We start from the raw sequence: 12,530 nt of genomic DNA, 5'->3' as shown, positions 1-12,530 counted from the left end.
TCAACAATAATGGATGTTTAAAACTTAAAGATGTGATTAATGGGACTAATGTGACCAATTAATTTCAAGGCTTTACTATTGTTGGGGGGTAGTTGGGTTAATTTTTACAGCATTTTTGTCTTTGCTATTATTTCTATTATCCTACTTCCCAAACCTCCTGTTATAATTTAAGGTATTAAGATGGGTTACATTGTATTAGGAATATTAGCTATTGATTATTTGTTAGACATGGTTAATCTTATCCCTCTCTCTAAGCCAGGAGAAAGAGAAAGGGAAAGTCTTAGAGACGGGGGGGGGGGGGGGGTTATTACTGCGAAGACAGTGCCCTTGAGTTTAAGATAATGTTGTTCTACAGAAGAAAGTGGGGAGGAAGGGCTAAGTTGATTCCGGCCCTGATAAGCCATCTGGAAATGGCAAGAAAAAACCTTTTCTTTGCCATTCCTCCCTTGGGTAGCAGGGAGGAATCGAAATCCTGACGGAGAAGGGGGGAAGGGATGGGAAGGAAGGAAGGTTGGGGATGTGAGGGAACAGTGGTACAAAAATATGATATAAGGGGAATGGAAAGCACAAAGATTTACAAAGTGAATTAATTAAATGTAATGGCTCAATTAGATTATATTCATTTGATGACCGTCAACATTAATGGTCTTAAATCGGAATTTTAAAAAGGCAGACTACATAAATTATTAACAGAAAATCAGGTAACGATAGTGTGTCTACAGGAGACTCATCATGTAGGGAGATCAAAATTGTTAAATTTAGCTAATTGGGATGCTCAATATGAATCCAAGGGCACAAGTAACTCTCTGGGAGTTGCCATTATAATAAAAAATGATCTTGCTTTTGTAACAGAGAAAATTATTACAGATGAGAAGGGGAGGTTCATAATGGTATGTAGAAAATTAAATGATTGCAAAGTTTCTATTATTAATGTCTATGGGCCCAATAGGGGCAAAAAAGATTTATTAATAAAATCTTTAAAAAATAGAACGAGAGGCATAGGGAGATATAATTATAGGTGGAGATCTGAATTTAGATCTCTATAAGGATAGGAACAATAAGAAGACTGGGAAGATTGGGGGAGAAAGAAAAATTAACCCTTAAAAATGGAATCTTCGTGAAGTTAATGAAAGACCTGGACAAAGAGTCGACACCCCCACATACTATTCTGCTAGGCATAATTCATTTTCCACTCTAGATTATTTTCTTATTGGCAATAATAATGTTTTACCCATTGTGGAGACATCAGTTGGAAATAGGTGGCCAGGAGACCATGCCCCTCTATTTCTTAGAGTGGGTAGCATAAGTAGGAGAAAGGAGTATAGATGGAGATTTAATCCATTAGTAACATCTAAAGAGGAAACCAAGCAGTTCTTTAAAATTAATAGATCCCCGGATTTAAAGGAAAATATAATTTGGGATGCCTTTAAAGTCATTATTAGAGGGAAATGTATTACAATGGAAATAGGTATTAAAAAAATTAAAACGAAGAAAAGAGGAGGTAAAACAGGAAGGGGATAAACTATTTCAAAATTTTCAAAAAAACCCCAACAAATCAAAATAAAGGAAGATGGAAAGAGAATAGGAAGATAATAGAAGAGTTAGAGAAAATTGAATTAACAAAAAATATTTGTTTGTAAAAAATGATTTTCAAGTTAACTCCATAAATAATACTAGGAGATTAGCTAGCTACCTTAAATCAAGGAAAGGAAGGAATAAGATATTAAAATTAAAAAGATGCAAACGAAAACCAAAGAGGAGGACTTGAGAGAAATAATGGCTAGTTATTATGAAAATTTATATTCGGATAAAGAAATTGGGAAAGCTGAGGAAATTATCACGAGAAAATTAGATCTCCAGTCACAATCAAAACTGAATAGACCTATCACCAGTAAGGAAATTGAAGAGGTTATTAACAATCTTAAATCAAACTCCTCTCCTGGACCTGATGGCTTTACATTTAATTTCTATAAAATGTTTAATTTAGTAATCACCCCTCAATTAGAAATTTTATTCAATGAGATATTAAAAAATAAAATCATCCCTGAAACATAGAAGAAATCTGAAATAATTACAATCTTAAAACCTAGCAAAGATGAAGCCAACCCAAACTCATATAGATCAATTACTTTGTGTAATGTAGATTATAAAATTTTTACAAAACTTCTTGCAAATAGGTTGGCAGATATAATTCCAAATTTAATAGGGGAAGACCAATATGGTTTTATCAAAAATAGAAGATTAGTTGATCCTATAATAAATATCCTTAATATAATTAATCAAGCTACTAGGGAAAAAGAGAAACTTTTGTTACTAAAATTGGACGTGTATAAAGCATCCGATATAGAATCATAGAATCAAAGAGTTGGAAGAGACCTCATGGGCCATCCAGTCCAAATCCCTGCCAAGAAGCAGGAATATTGCATTCAAATCACCCCTGACAGATGGCCATCCAGCCTCTGCTTAAAAGCTTCCAAAGAAGGAGCCTCCACCACACTCCGGGGCAGAGAGTTCCACTGCTGAACGGCTCTCACAGTCAGGAAGTTCTTCCTAATGTTCAGATGTAATCTCCTCTCTTGTAGTTTGAAGCCATTGTTCCGCGTCCTAGTCTCCAAGGAATCAGAAAACAAGCTTGCTCCCTCCTCCCTGTGGCTTCCTCTCACATATTTATACATGGCTATCATATCTCCTCTCAGCCTTCTCTTCTTCAGGCTAAACATGCCCAGTTCCCTAAGCCGCTCCTCATAGGGCTTGTTCTCCAGACCCTTGATCATTTTAGTCGCCCTCCTCTGGACACATTCCAGTTTGTCAATATCTCTCTTGAATTGTGGTGCCCAGAATTGGACACAATATTCCAGATGTGGTCTAACCAAAGCAGAATAGAGGGGTAGCATGACTTCCTTAGATAGACACTATGCTCCTATTGATGCAGGCCAAAATCCCATTGGCTTTTTTTGCCGCCACATCACATTGTTGGCTCATGTTTAACTTGTTGTCCATGAGGACTCCAAGATCTTTTTCACATGTACTGCTCTCAAGCCAGGCGTCACCCATTCTGTATCTTTGCATTTCATTTTTTCTGCCAAAGTGGAGTTTCTTGCATTTGTCACTGTTGAACTTCATTTTGTTAGTTTTGGCCCATCTCTCTAATCTGTCAAGATCGTTTTGAATTCTGCTCCTGTCCTCTGGACTATTGGCTATCCCTCCCAATTTGGTGTCGTCTGCAAACTTGATGATCATGCCTTCTAGCCCTTCATCTAAGTCATTAATAAAGATGTTGAACAGGACCGGGCCCAGGACGGAACCCTGTGGCACTCCACTTGTCACTTCTTTCCAAGATGAAGAGGAAGCATTAGTGAGCACTCTCTGTGATCGTCCACTTAACCAATTACAGATCCACCTCACCATAGTTTTGCCTAGCCCACATTGGACTAGTTTCCTTGCCAGAAGGTCATGGGGGACCTTGTCGAAGGCCTTACTGAAATCCAGTACGCTACATCCACGGCATTCCCCGCATCTACCCAGCTTGTAGCTCTATCGAAGAAAGAGATCAGATTAGTCTGGCATGACTTGTTTTTGATAAATCCATGTTGACTATTAGCGATGACTGCATTTGTTTCTAAGTGTTTGCAGACCGCTTCCTTAACAATCTTTTCCATAATCTTGCCCGGTATCGACGTGAGGCTGACCGGACGGTAGTTGTTTGGGTCATCCTTTTTTCCCTTCTTGAAGATTGGGACCACACTGGCCCTCCTCCAATCTGCTGGAACTTCTCCCGTTCTCCAAGAACTCTCAAAGATGGTTGCCAATGGTTCCGAAATGACTTCCGCTAGTTCCTTCAATACTCTGGGGTGTAGTTGATCTGGCCCTGGGGACTTGAACTCATTAAGAGCAGCCAGGTATTCCTGGATGACTTCTTTCCCAATTTGGGGTTGGATGTCCTCCAATCCCTCATCCACTCCATCTTGCTGAGGTTGAAGACTCTCTTTTTGTGAGAAGACCGAGGCAAAGAAGGCATTAAGTAGTTCTGCCTTTTCCCTATCGCCTGTCAGCATTGCCCCATCTTCTCCTCGAAGATGGTCAACCATCAACATTTGCACAAAGTTTTTGAAGACTTTAACTTGGGGAGACCATTTTGTGAAATAATTAAGGAACTTTACAAAGATAATCAAACACAAATATTGATTCATGGAACTAAAACAAGAATTATTAAGATCAATAGCGGAACAAATCAAGGATGCCCTCTCCCATACTATTTGCGCTGGCAATAGAACCTTTGGCGAATCTAATTAGCAACAACGTTAAAATTGGAGGCATAAAAATCGGGTCAGAAGTAATGAAAATAAATTTATTTGCAGATGACGCCATGGTGTAGAAGAGTTCTATAACAGGGTAATGAACGAAATGGAAGAAATAATAGGATATAAACTGGCTTTGAATAAAATAGTTTTTTTTTTTACACAGAAATTTGACAAAAAAGATAATATCAAAGTCTGGGAGGAAATTATAAAATATATGATATTAGCTGCCCAAGCAACTGTGGAGTTGAGGTGGAAAGATTATAGAAAATGGGAGGTTAAAAAATGGTATGAGTATTTAGCAAAATATATGCTTCAGGATTATATCCATGAAAAAGAAGCAAATACACAAAATGCTGATTTAAGAAGACTTGGGTGCAGAAATGGGAAAGACTGATCGAAAAAAGTGGAAGGAAAAGAAAGATATAATGTGCTAAACCATTCTCTTTTTACAATTGTTCAATTAAATTAAGATCTGAAATAAGGTAAATACTGTTCCCTGGGGGGGGGGGGGGTGAGGGGTGTAAAACTGTCAGACACAAGGGTAAGGTGAAGGGGAGACAGATAAGAGCATTAGGAAAACAATATGCGATATGTGATAAGTATTCATAATGTAATTTAGCAACTGAATTTCTAACAATATCGTATGTAATGGTATTATTTTTGTGTCGAAAAAGTATATAAAAATAAAATAATAAAAAAGATAAAAACATCATATCATCCGGGCATCTCCTGGGCAACGTCCTTGCAGATGGCCAATTCTCTCACACCAGAAGCGACTTGCAGTTTCTCAAGTCACTCCTGACAATACCAAAAAACATTGCTATCTCATCCAGAGTTTTATCATTTTATTTTGTGCATTTGTCCCACTCACTGTGTTTGATATTCCATTATGTTATTTTGCACTGTTTATTTTACATGATTGGCTTCTTTATTTTATTGTGATGTTATTTTTGTTGTTTATATTTTATTTTGCTGTAATGTATCGCTGGGCTTGGCCTCATGTAAGCCCTTTGGGGAGATGGTGGCAGGGTATAAATAAAGATTATTACTATTATTATTATTATTATTCTGACACAAAAGCACAAAAGTATGTCACAGCAAACGAGATCTATATGCTAGATTTCATATAAAAAAATCACAAGTCAAACACTTCCCAAGCATCTAGGACTGTGTGATGTATTTTTGAATGGTGTGCAAAGATCCAAGTAAGGTGGCCTTTTGCATTGTTGTTATTATTATTATTATTATTATTATTATTATTATTATTATTATTATCTCCTCTATTGCCGGTTGAGGAGAGTCCAAATGAAAGGGTCTATGAGTGAAATTAGCAATAGCTAAGCATGGGGCTTTGAATAAAATTAGCAGCAAAGGAGAAATGCACCCTTTCTCTGTGGAAAAAGAGCAACATGGAATAAAATGTTTTAAAAACAAGAAGTGACATGTAGAGGTCACACAAAGTTCAAGCTTACATAGGAAGTTGGGTTGTGGTTAAGCGCAAAGTCTGCAGGAGCAAGGAGGTACTTTCCATCAAGAGGTTGATGGGACAGGAAGAGTAAAGGTCAAAGTACTTTCCATGACAAAAATATTCTTGTTTACCTGAGGTTATATAAAAGTTTGCAAAAAGCCGAGGAGGGCACAGAAGTCTGTGAAAGCACTTAGAGAAGTGCTGTCTGTTCGCCTCATGCTGATCAGCTTGAATAAACGGTGTCTTACATGAACCTATTGGACTCTGTGGATTTCTTCAAAAAGGGACCCTAAACCCGTGATCCCTTACATTTCCTGGCGGCTGGTCCAGGATCCGGGAAGCAGTCATCCTGAGGAATCCGCAGAGAGATTTTTGGAAATCCAGCCACACAGCACGGATCCAGAGTGTGTGGGGGGGGAGCTATGGTGCATTAAGAGGGGCCCCACCGAAAGACTGGCGGCTCGGCTCACGGCACCTTAGGGTTCTGTCCCGCATTGGACTGTCAATAGAAGGTACACCTGGAAGGAGTCTGCCGACCGGTCAGAGGAAGCAAAACTGCACAGAGCAAGTACTTCTTGTAACTGTGTTTGGGGGAAGAAATTAGTGTACACTGTGTTTGTGGTTTGTGAGGGTGCCCCAATATCAAAATGGGAAAGATAAATAAGCATGCTAGGGAGGCCAGGGCCAAGAGGGCAACTGGTGACTGGTAGTCTAGCCTTTGAAGTGAGATATGGAATGGTAGACTCTGGCTCAGACTAATAGGAGACTTAAGTTACCCGCAAGAGGGGAGGAGGTCAAGGGGGCCAGTGGTCTAGTCTTGAAGTTTGCAATGGATAGATAGACACTGCCACAGAAGGGTAACTCAGAGGTTGGGTTAAAACCCACTATCTGGGTTTTTTGTAGAGTGAGACATGCGTTGGTTTCAGCTGTTGTTCCTGACTGTGATTTATACCTGCTGTGGTTGGAGGAGCATCCGCATGTGAGCGCCTGGGCATCTCTGCAGACTTAACTCCCTGAAAACACTGTGGGGGATGCAAGTCAATTAGCCTTTGGATTTGGTGTGAAATTTGACCCAGACTGTTCAAAATCAGCATCATTGACAGCAAACAGATCTCCTGATATTTCTGCATATCATGGTCTAGGGAGGGGATGCACCCCGGGGAGCTCAAACAACCATTATCTCAATTACCCTCTGGCATTTGTCCTGGGCTTGATTCCCAATCAGAGAGGGGGGAACACACATTAAGTGAGTTTATTGAAGGTGTTATCGCCGCTCCATTACTCACAGTTCCTGTTGTTATTGCTGCTATATCTGAGGAGTTTGGAAGGTAAGCATCCATTCTCACCTGTTTCTGTGCCTTTGGTTATTTATTTATTTATTTATTTATTTATAACATTAATATTCTGTCCTTCTCACCCCGAAGGGGACTCAGGGCGGAGCACAGCATATACACTGCAAAAATTCAATGCCAGGACACAAATTCACATACCCATACATAAACATTAAAAAATATTTATCAAAATATTAAAATACACCATTTAAAATTGTCCTAGTCATCCACATCAAATCTAATTGGCCTGGTCATCTTTCCTATTGCCATTTTATTGCCCTGTCCCCAAACTTGGTCCCACAGCCAAGTTTTTACTATCCCTCTAAAGAACAGGAGGGAGTGGGCCAACCTGATCTCACCAGGAAGGGAGTTCCATAGCTGGGGAGCAATCACCGAGAAGGCCCTGTCTCTCATCCCCACCAATCGCGCCTGTGACAATGGCGGGATGGAAAGCAGGGCCTCCCCAGAGGATCTTAATCTCTGCAATGGTTCATAGTGGAGATGCGTTCAGACAGGTAATTTATTATTTATTATTTATATTATTTATATTTATTAATATAACTAATATAATATTTATGAGACCCTGTTCCATTGCTGGGGCTGGTCCAGGATCTTTTCTTACCCTTTGCTGTCATTTTGGGTTATAAATCCTGGGGGGTTTGAGGAAAAGCGTCTATTTCCAGGAGCATATCCCGAAGCTTATATCAGGAGCAGTTAGTGCATTGCCATCTTTCCTAGAAATACAAACCCTGTCGCTACCTCCACATTTTCTCCCTCTATTTGCAAGTTATCAATCAGTCTGGTGGCCATCACCCTGGTTTTATGGATGTTTAGCTTCAACCCAGCTTTTGCACTTTCTTCTTTCACTTTGGTGAGAAGGCTCCTCAGCTCCTCCTTGCTTTTGGCCATTATTTATTTTATTATTATTATTAAACTTTATTTGTACCCCGCTAGCATCTCCCAAGGGATTCGATGCGGCTTACAACAGGCCGAAGCCCAGCACAACACAATACAACAATACAATACATAGCAAAATAAAACAGTTAAAGCAGAAAACAAAGGCAAAAACAATACGACAGGACGTTATTTAAAAGACTGAGCCGGCTGGGGTGGGGTACAGGGTTAAAAGTGCTGAAAAAGTGTCAGAGGGATATAAGATTAAGATATAAGTGCGGTGTGCGTTGAGAGTGATCTTGGCTCTACTAAAGTGCTTCTGGGCTTTGGTAGTGGGGATTCCTAATCTGAGAAGGCACGTTGGAATAGCCAGGTTTTCAGGTTTGTTCTAAAGACCGCCAGGGTGGGGGCCTGTCTGAGATCTTTCGGGAGGGCATTCCAGAGGTGGGGGGCCACCACAGAGAAGGCCCTGTCCCGCGTCCCCACCAAACGCGCCTGTGAGGCGGGTGGGATCACAAGCAGGGCCTCTCCTGATGACCGGAGCGAGCATGTGGGTTCGTAGACTGTGATGCGGTCTCGTAGGTAGGATGGTCCCAAACCGTTCAGGGCTTTGTAGGTAAGCACCTGCACCTTAAATTGGGCTCGGAAGATAAATGGCAGCCAGTGGAGCTCCCTAAGCAGGGGGGTTGACCTCTCTCTGTAGGGGGCCCCCGTTAGCATCCTGGCTGCTGCCCGCTGGACCAGTTGAAATTTCCGAGCCGTTTTTAAGGGCAGCCCTACGTAGAGCGCATTGCAGTAGTCCAGTCTAGAGGTGACTAAGGCATGGACCACCCCGGCCAGGTCAGCCTTCGCGAGGTACGGGCGCAGCTGGCGCACAAGTCTCAGTTGTGCAAAAGCCCCCCCGGACACCTCCGACGCCTGAGCCTCAAGCGTGAGCGATGAATCCAGAAGGACTCCCAAGCTGTGGACCTGTGGCTTCAGGGGGAGTGTAACCCCGTCCAACACAGGTTGCCACCCTATACCCCAGTCTGGTTTGCGATCAACCAGGAGGACCTCTGTCTTGTCGGGATTGATCTTCAGCTTGTTCGTCCTCATCCAGATAGACACAGCGGCCAGGCACTCGTCCAGCACCCGAGAGGCCTCCTTGGAATTAGGTGGAAATGAGTAGTAGAGTTGTGTGTCATCTGCGTAGAGATGGCACCCAACTCCAAAACTCCGGATGACCTCTCCCAGCGGTTTCATGTAGATGTTAAAAAGCATGGGAGATAGAATGGAGCCTTGCGGGACCCCACAGGTCAAAGGCCAGGGGCCCGAGCAGGCATCACCCAGCTTCACCATCTGGGTACATCCCTCCAGGAAGGACCGGAGCCACGACAGAACCGTGCCCCCAAGGCCCATCCCAGATAGCCGACCCAGAAGGATACCATGATCGATGGTATCGAAAGCCGCTGAGATGTCCAAGAGGACCAGCAGGGTTACACTCCCCCGGTCTAGTCCTCTACGGAGGTCATCCACCAAGGCAACCAAGGCTGTCTCGGTGCCATGACCAGGCCTGAAACCAGACTGTGCCTGATCCAGGTAATTGATGTCATCCAGGAAGCTCTGGAGCTGGAGGGCAACCACCCGCTCCAGCACCTTACCCAAAAAAGGGAGGTTGGAAATCGATCTGTAGTTGTTCAGCACCGTAGAGTCAAGGGATGACTTCTTTAGGAGTGGACGAACCACAGCCTGTTTCAAACTAGATGGAAAAATCCCTTGCTCCAACGAAGCGTTAATGATCAACACAAACCAATCAACCAACCCCTCCTTGGCAGATTTGATAAGCCAGGATGGGCAAGGGTCAAGAGCCGAAGTGGTCGCCCTCACAGCCCCAAGAACCTCCTCCACAGTCTCAGGAAGAACAAGCTGAAAAGAATCCCACAAAATTGGACAAGCAGATGCCTCGGTCACCTCTCTTGGCGCTACAATAAGATTGGAGTCGAGCTCAAGACGTATCTGGGCAACCTTGCCTGCAAAGTGGTGTGCGAAATCACAACACCGAGCTGTTGGGTCGTCAGGGGTCCCCTCCACCACAGGTGGGTGAAGGAGCTCCCCGACAACCCGAAACAGCTCTGATGACCTATTTGCTGCAGACGCTATCCGGGCGGTCGTGAAAGATTTCCTGGCCGCCTGAATAGCCACGGAATATGCCTTAAGAGAGGCCTTAGCCCGTGCTTGATCAGATGCGTCCCGAGATTTCCTCCACTTGCGCTCTAGCCCCCTTCTCGTATGCTTCATCACAGCCAACTCCTCGGTAAACCAAGGGGACAGCCTATCATGACGCAATGAGACGGGGCGTTCGGGAGCGATCGTGTCTATTGCCCTGGACATCTCCCTGTTGTAAAGGTCGACCAGGGCGTCGACAGGATCGCCAGGTTCCATGGCAGGAAGAACCCCAAGATTCCTCAGGAATCCATCCGGATCCATCAGTCTCCTGGGGCGGACCATCTTAATTTGTCCTCCACCCCTGCGAAGGTTGGGGGTCGCAGCAAGCTTGAAGCTGACCAGATAATGATCAGACCATGACACTGGAAGGATGTTTTGTTCTTCCACTCTGATCATTACACTGTCCGCTACAAAGACTAGGTCAAGAGTGTGTCCAGCCTGATGGGTGGGTCCTGATATAATTTGTGACAGCCCCATGGTCGTCATGGCGGCCATAAAGTCCTGAGCTGCGCCAGACAAGGAGGTCTCAGCATGAATGTTAAAATCTCCCAACACCACCAAGTGCTGGGAGATCAGGGCCGAATTCGAGACTACCTCCGCTAGCTCAGACAGGGAAACTACTGGGTCGCGGGGTGGACGGTACACCAGCAGAAGCCCCACACTGTCACGGTTCCCCACCCTGAGGTGGACGCATTCAAACCCAGGTGCTTGCGGTACAGCGCATCTGGCCACGGCGATGGATTGCCGAAAGATCACTGCGACCCCTCCTCCCCGCCCCCCTTGTCTGAGATTTACTCCCCCCAGCTCATCCAGCCAGGTTTCCGTGATGCATGCCAGATCCGCTCTCTCATCCAAGATCAAATCCTGAATGGCAGAGGTCTTACCATTAACGGATCTGGCATTGATCAGCAGGACCTTCAGACCGAGGGGACTGCCATGGCGCCTACCACCTCCTACCTTCTTCAGGGTTGCAAGAACTCTGTTGCGCTTCTCCCTGGGATGATGGTAACCCACAAGTCTCCTCCCCCACACGACTTGGATGGAACCCGCCTCCTCAGCCCTCCCCCCTCCCACCTGGTTAGAACCTGTGGCTAGTCAGCTCTCGGAAGGGGAAATGCTGGAATATAATCTCCCTTGGATGTTAGATAGGGATGCTTCCGATGATGGAGTGGATGGAGAGTCAGTAACTGAGCTAAGTGGACTGAATAGGGGGAGTGTCCTTGGGCGAGAGAGAGTGGCTGATTGTGCAAAAACAGCTGAGGTAGATGGGGTCTCGAGTTTTGAAGGGGCAACAGGGGCCGATGGAGTCTCAAATTGGTACAGTCCAGGAGGGGGAGCCCTAACCAGGGAAGTATCTATGGAGTTCTTGCGGGGGCTTGATGGAACAGGGCGAGAGGTCACCCCACTGTCAAGAAGGGGGCGAATGAGGGGGTCTACAACTACCCTTCTGATGGTGATGCCCCACTTCTTTAGACAAGGTTGCCTTTCCATTAACTCGCCAAGCCACCGGTTGTCTTCTGGTGTGATTAGAAGACGCGAGGAACGGTCAGGTGATTGGTAGTCCCTCCACAGCCATGTAATGGCCTCCAATCTTATTTCCCATGGTCTCTTTCCTAGAATTTGGGCTAGTGAAACACAAACTGCTCTCCTAGAAGTCCATCTGCCTCTGTTTATCATCAGGTCCGCAATGTCCACCGCAAAATTGTCTGTTGGAAGATGTTGGTCTTGAGTACCAGCTGCGGTTGGCTGAACCATATGATTTGGTGTTACCTTGTTGGTTGTCCTCAGAGAGCCCATCAAAGGCTGCTGCCACTCCTTGGTATTCTCATTCCTATGACTACCCACCCACCCTCCCCCACCCTCAGTCAACTCAGCATCCATTCCTCCTTCCACTCCAGAGTCCAAGGTGCCGTTCTCCCCAGTAAGGCCCAAATCCTTGACCAGATCCGCACACAGAGGATTATCTGTCCTTGGAGGATCGGATTGCACTAAAGTTCCTGGTAAAGAGGCAAGGCCTCTGGAAAGATCGTCCATTTTCCCATTTAGAATCTTAAGTTGAAGCAGCAGATGATTAAAAGATTCCTTCAGGAGATCATAAAAGTGCAAAAGGGCATCCTGCACATGGGATTCTGCTTCAGCCATTCCTATGTCTATGTTAAAACCACTCAACCACTAAAACCATCCGCTCTTACCAACTCCCTTACACAACTAACATCCGTCACAATCAATCGTTCCACTAACACACCACATTCTCTCACCAGTTCATACTCACTCTCAGAGTTTCTACAAACATATAAATCCAACTACCATTCACGCTTCCTATGTCTCCAC

The 12,530-nt window shown here is 44.3% G+C and overlaps 1 pseudogene; it reads right to left on the bottom strand.

The window, feature by feature from the left end:
- LOC137095613 (GATOR2 complex protein WDR24-like) overlaps positions 1–10,685 on the bottom strand; it is a 75,259-nt pseudogene extending 64,574 nt beyond the window's left edge.
- Between the last annotated feature and the right edge of the window lie 1,845 nt (positions 10,686–12,530).

This window comes from Anolis sagrei, chromosome Y (assembly GCF_037176765.1).
Source record: "Anolis sagrei isolate rAnoSag1 chromosome Y, rAnoSag1.mat, whole genome shotgun sequence".
In the NCBI taxonomy this organism is placed as follows: Eukaryota; Metazoa; Chordata; class Lepidosauria; order Squamata; family Dactyloidae; genus Anolis; species Anolis sagrei.
The sequence above is the reverse complement of the archived record's forward strand: the minus strand, read 5'-3'. Positions and strand labels throughout refer to the sequence as shown.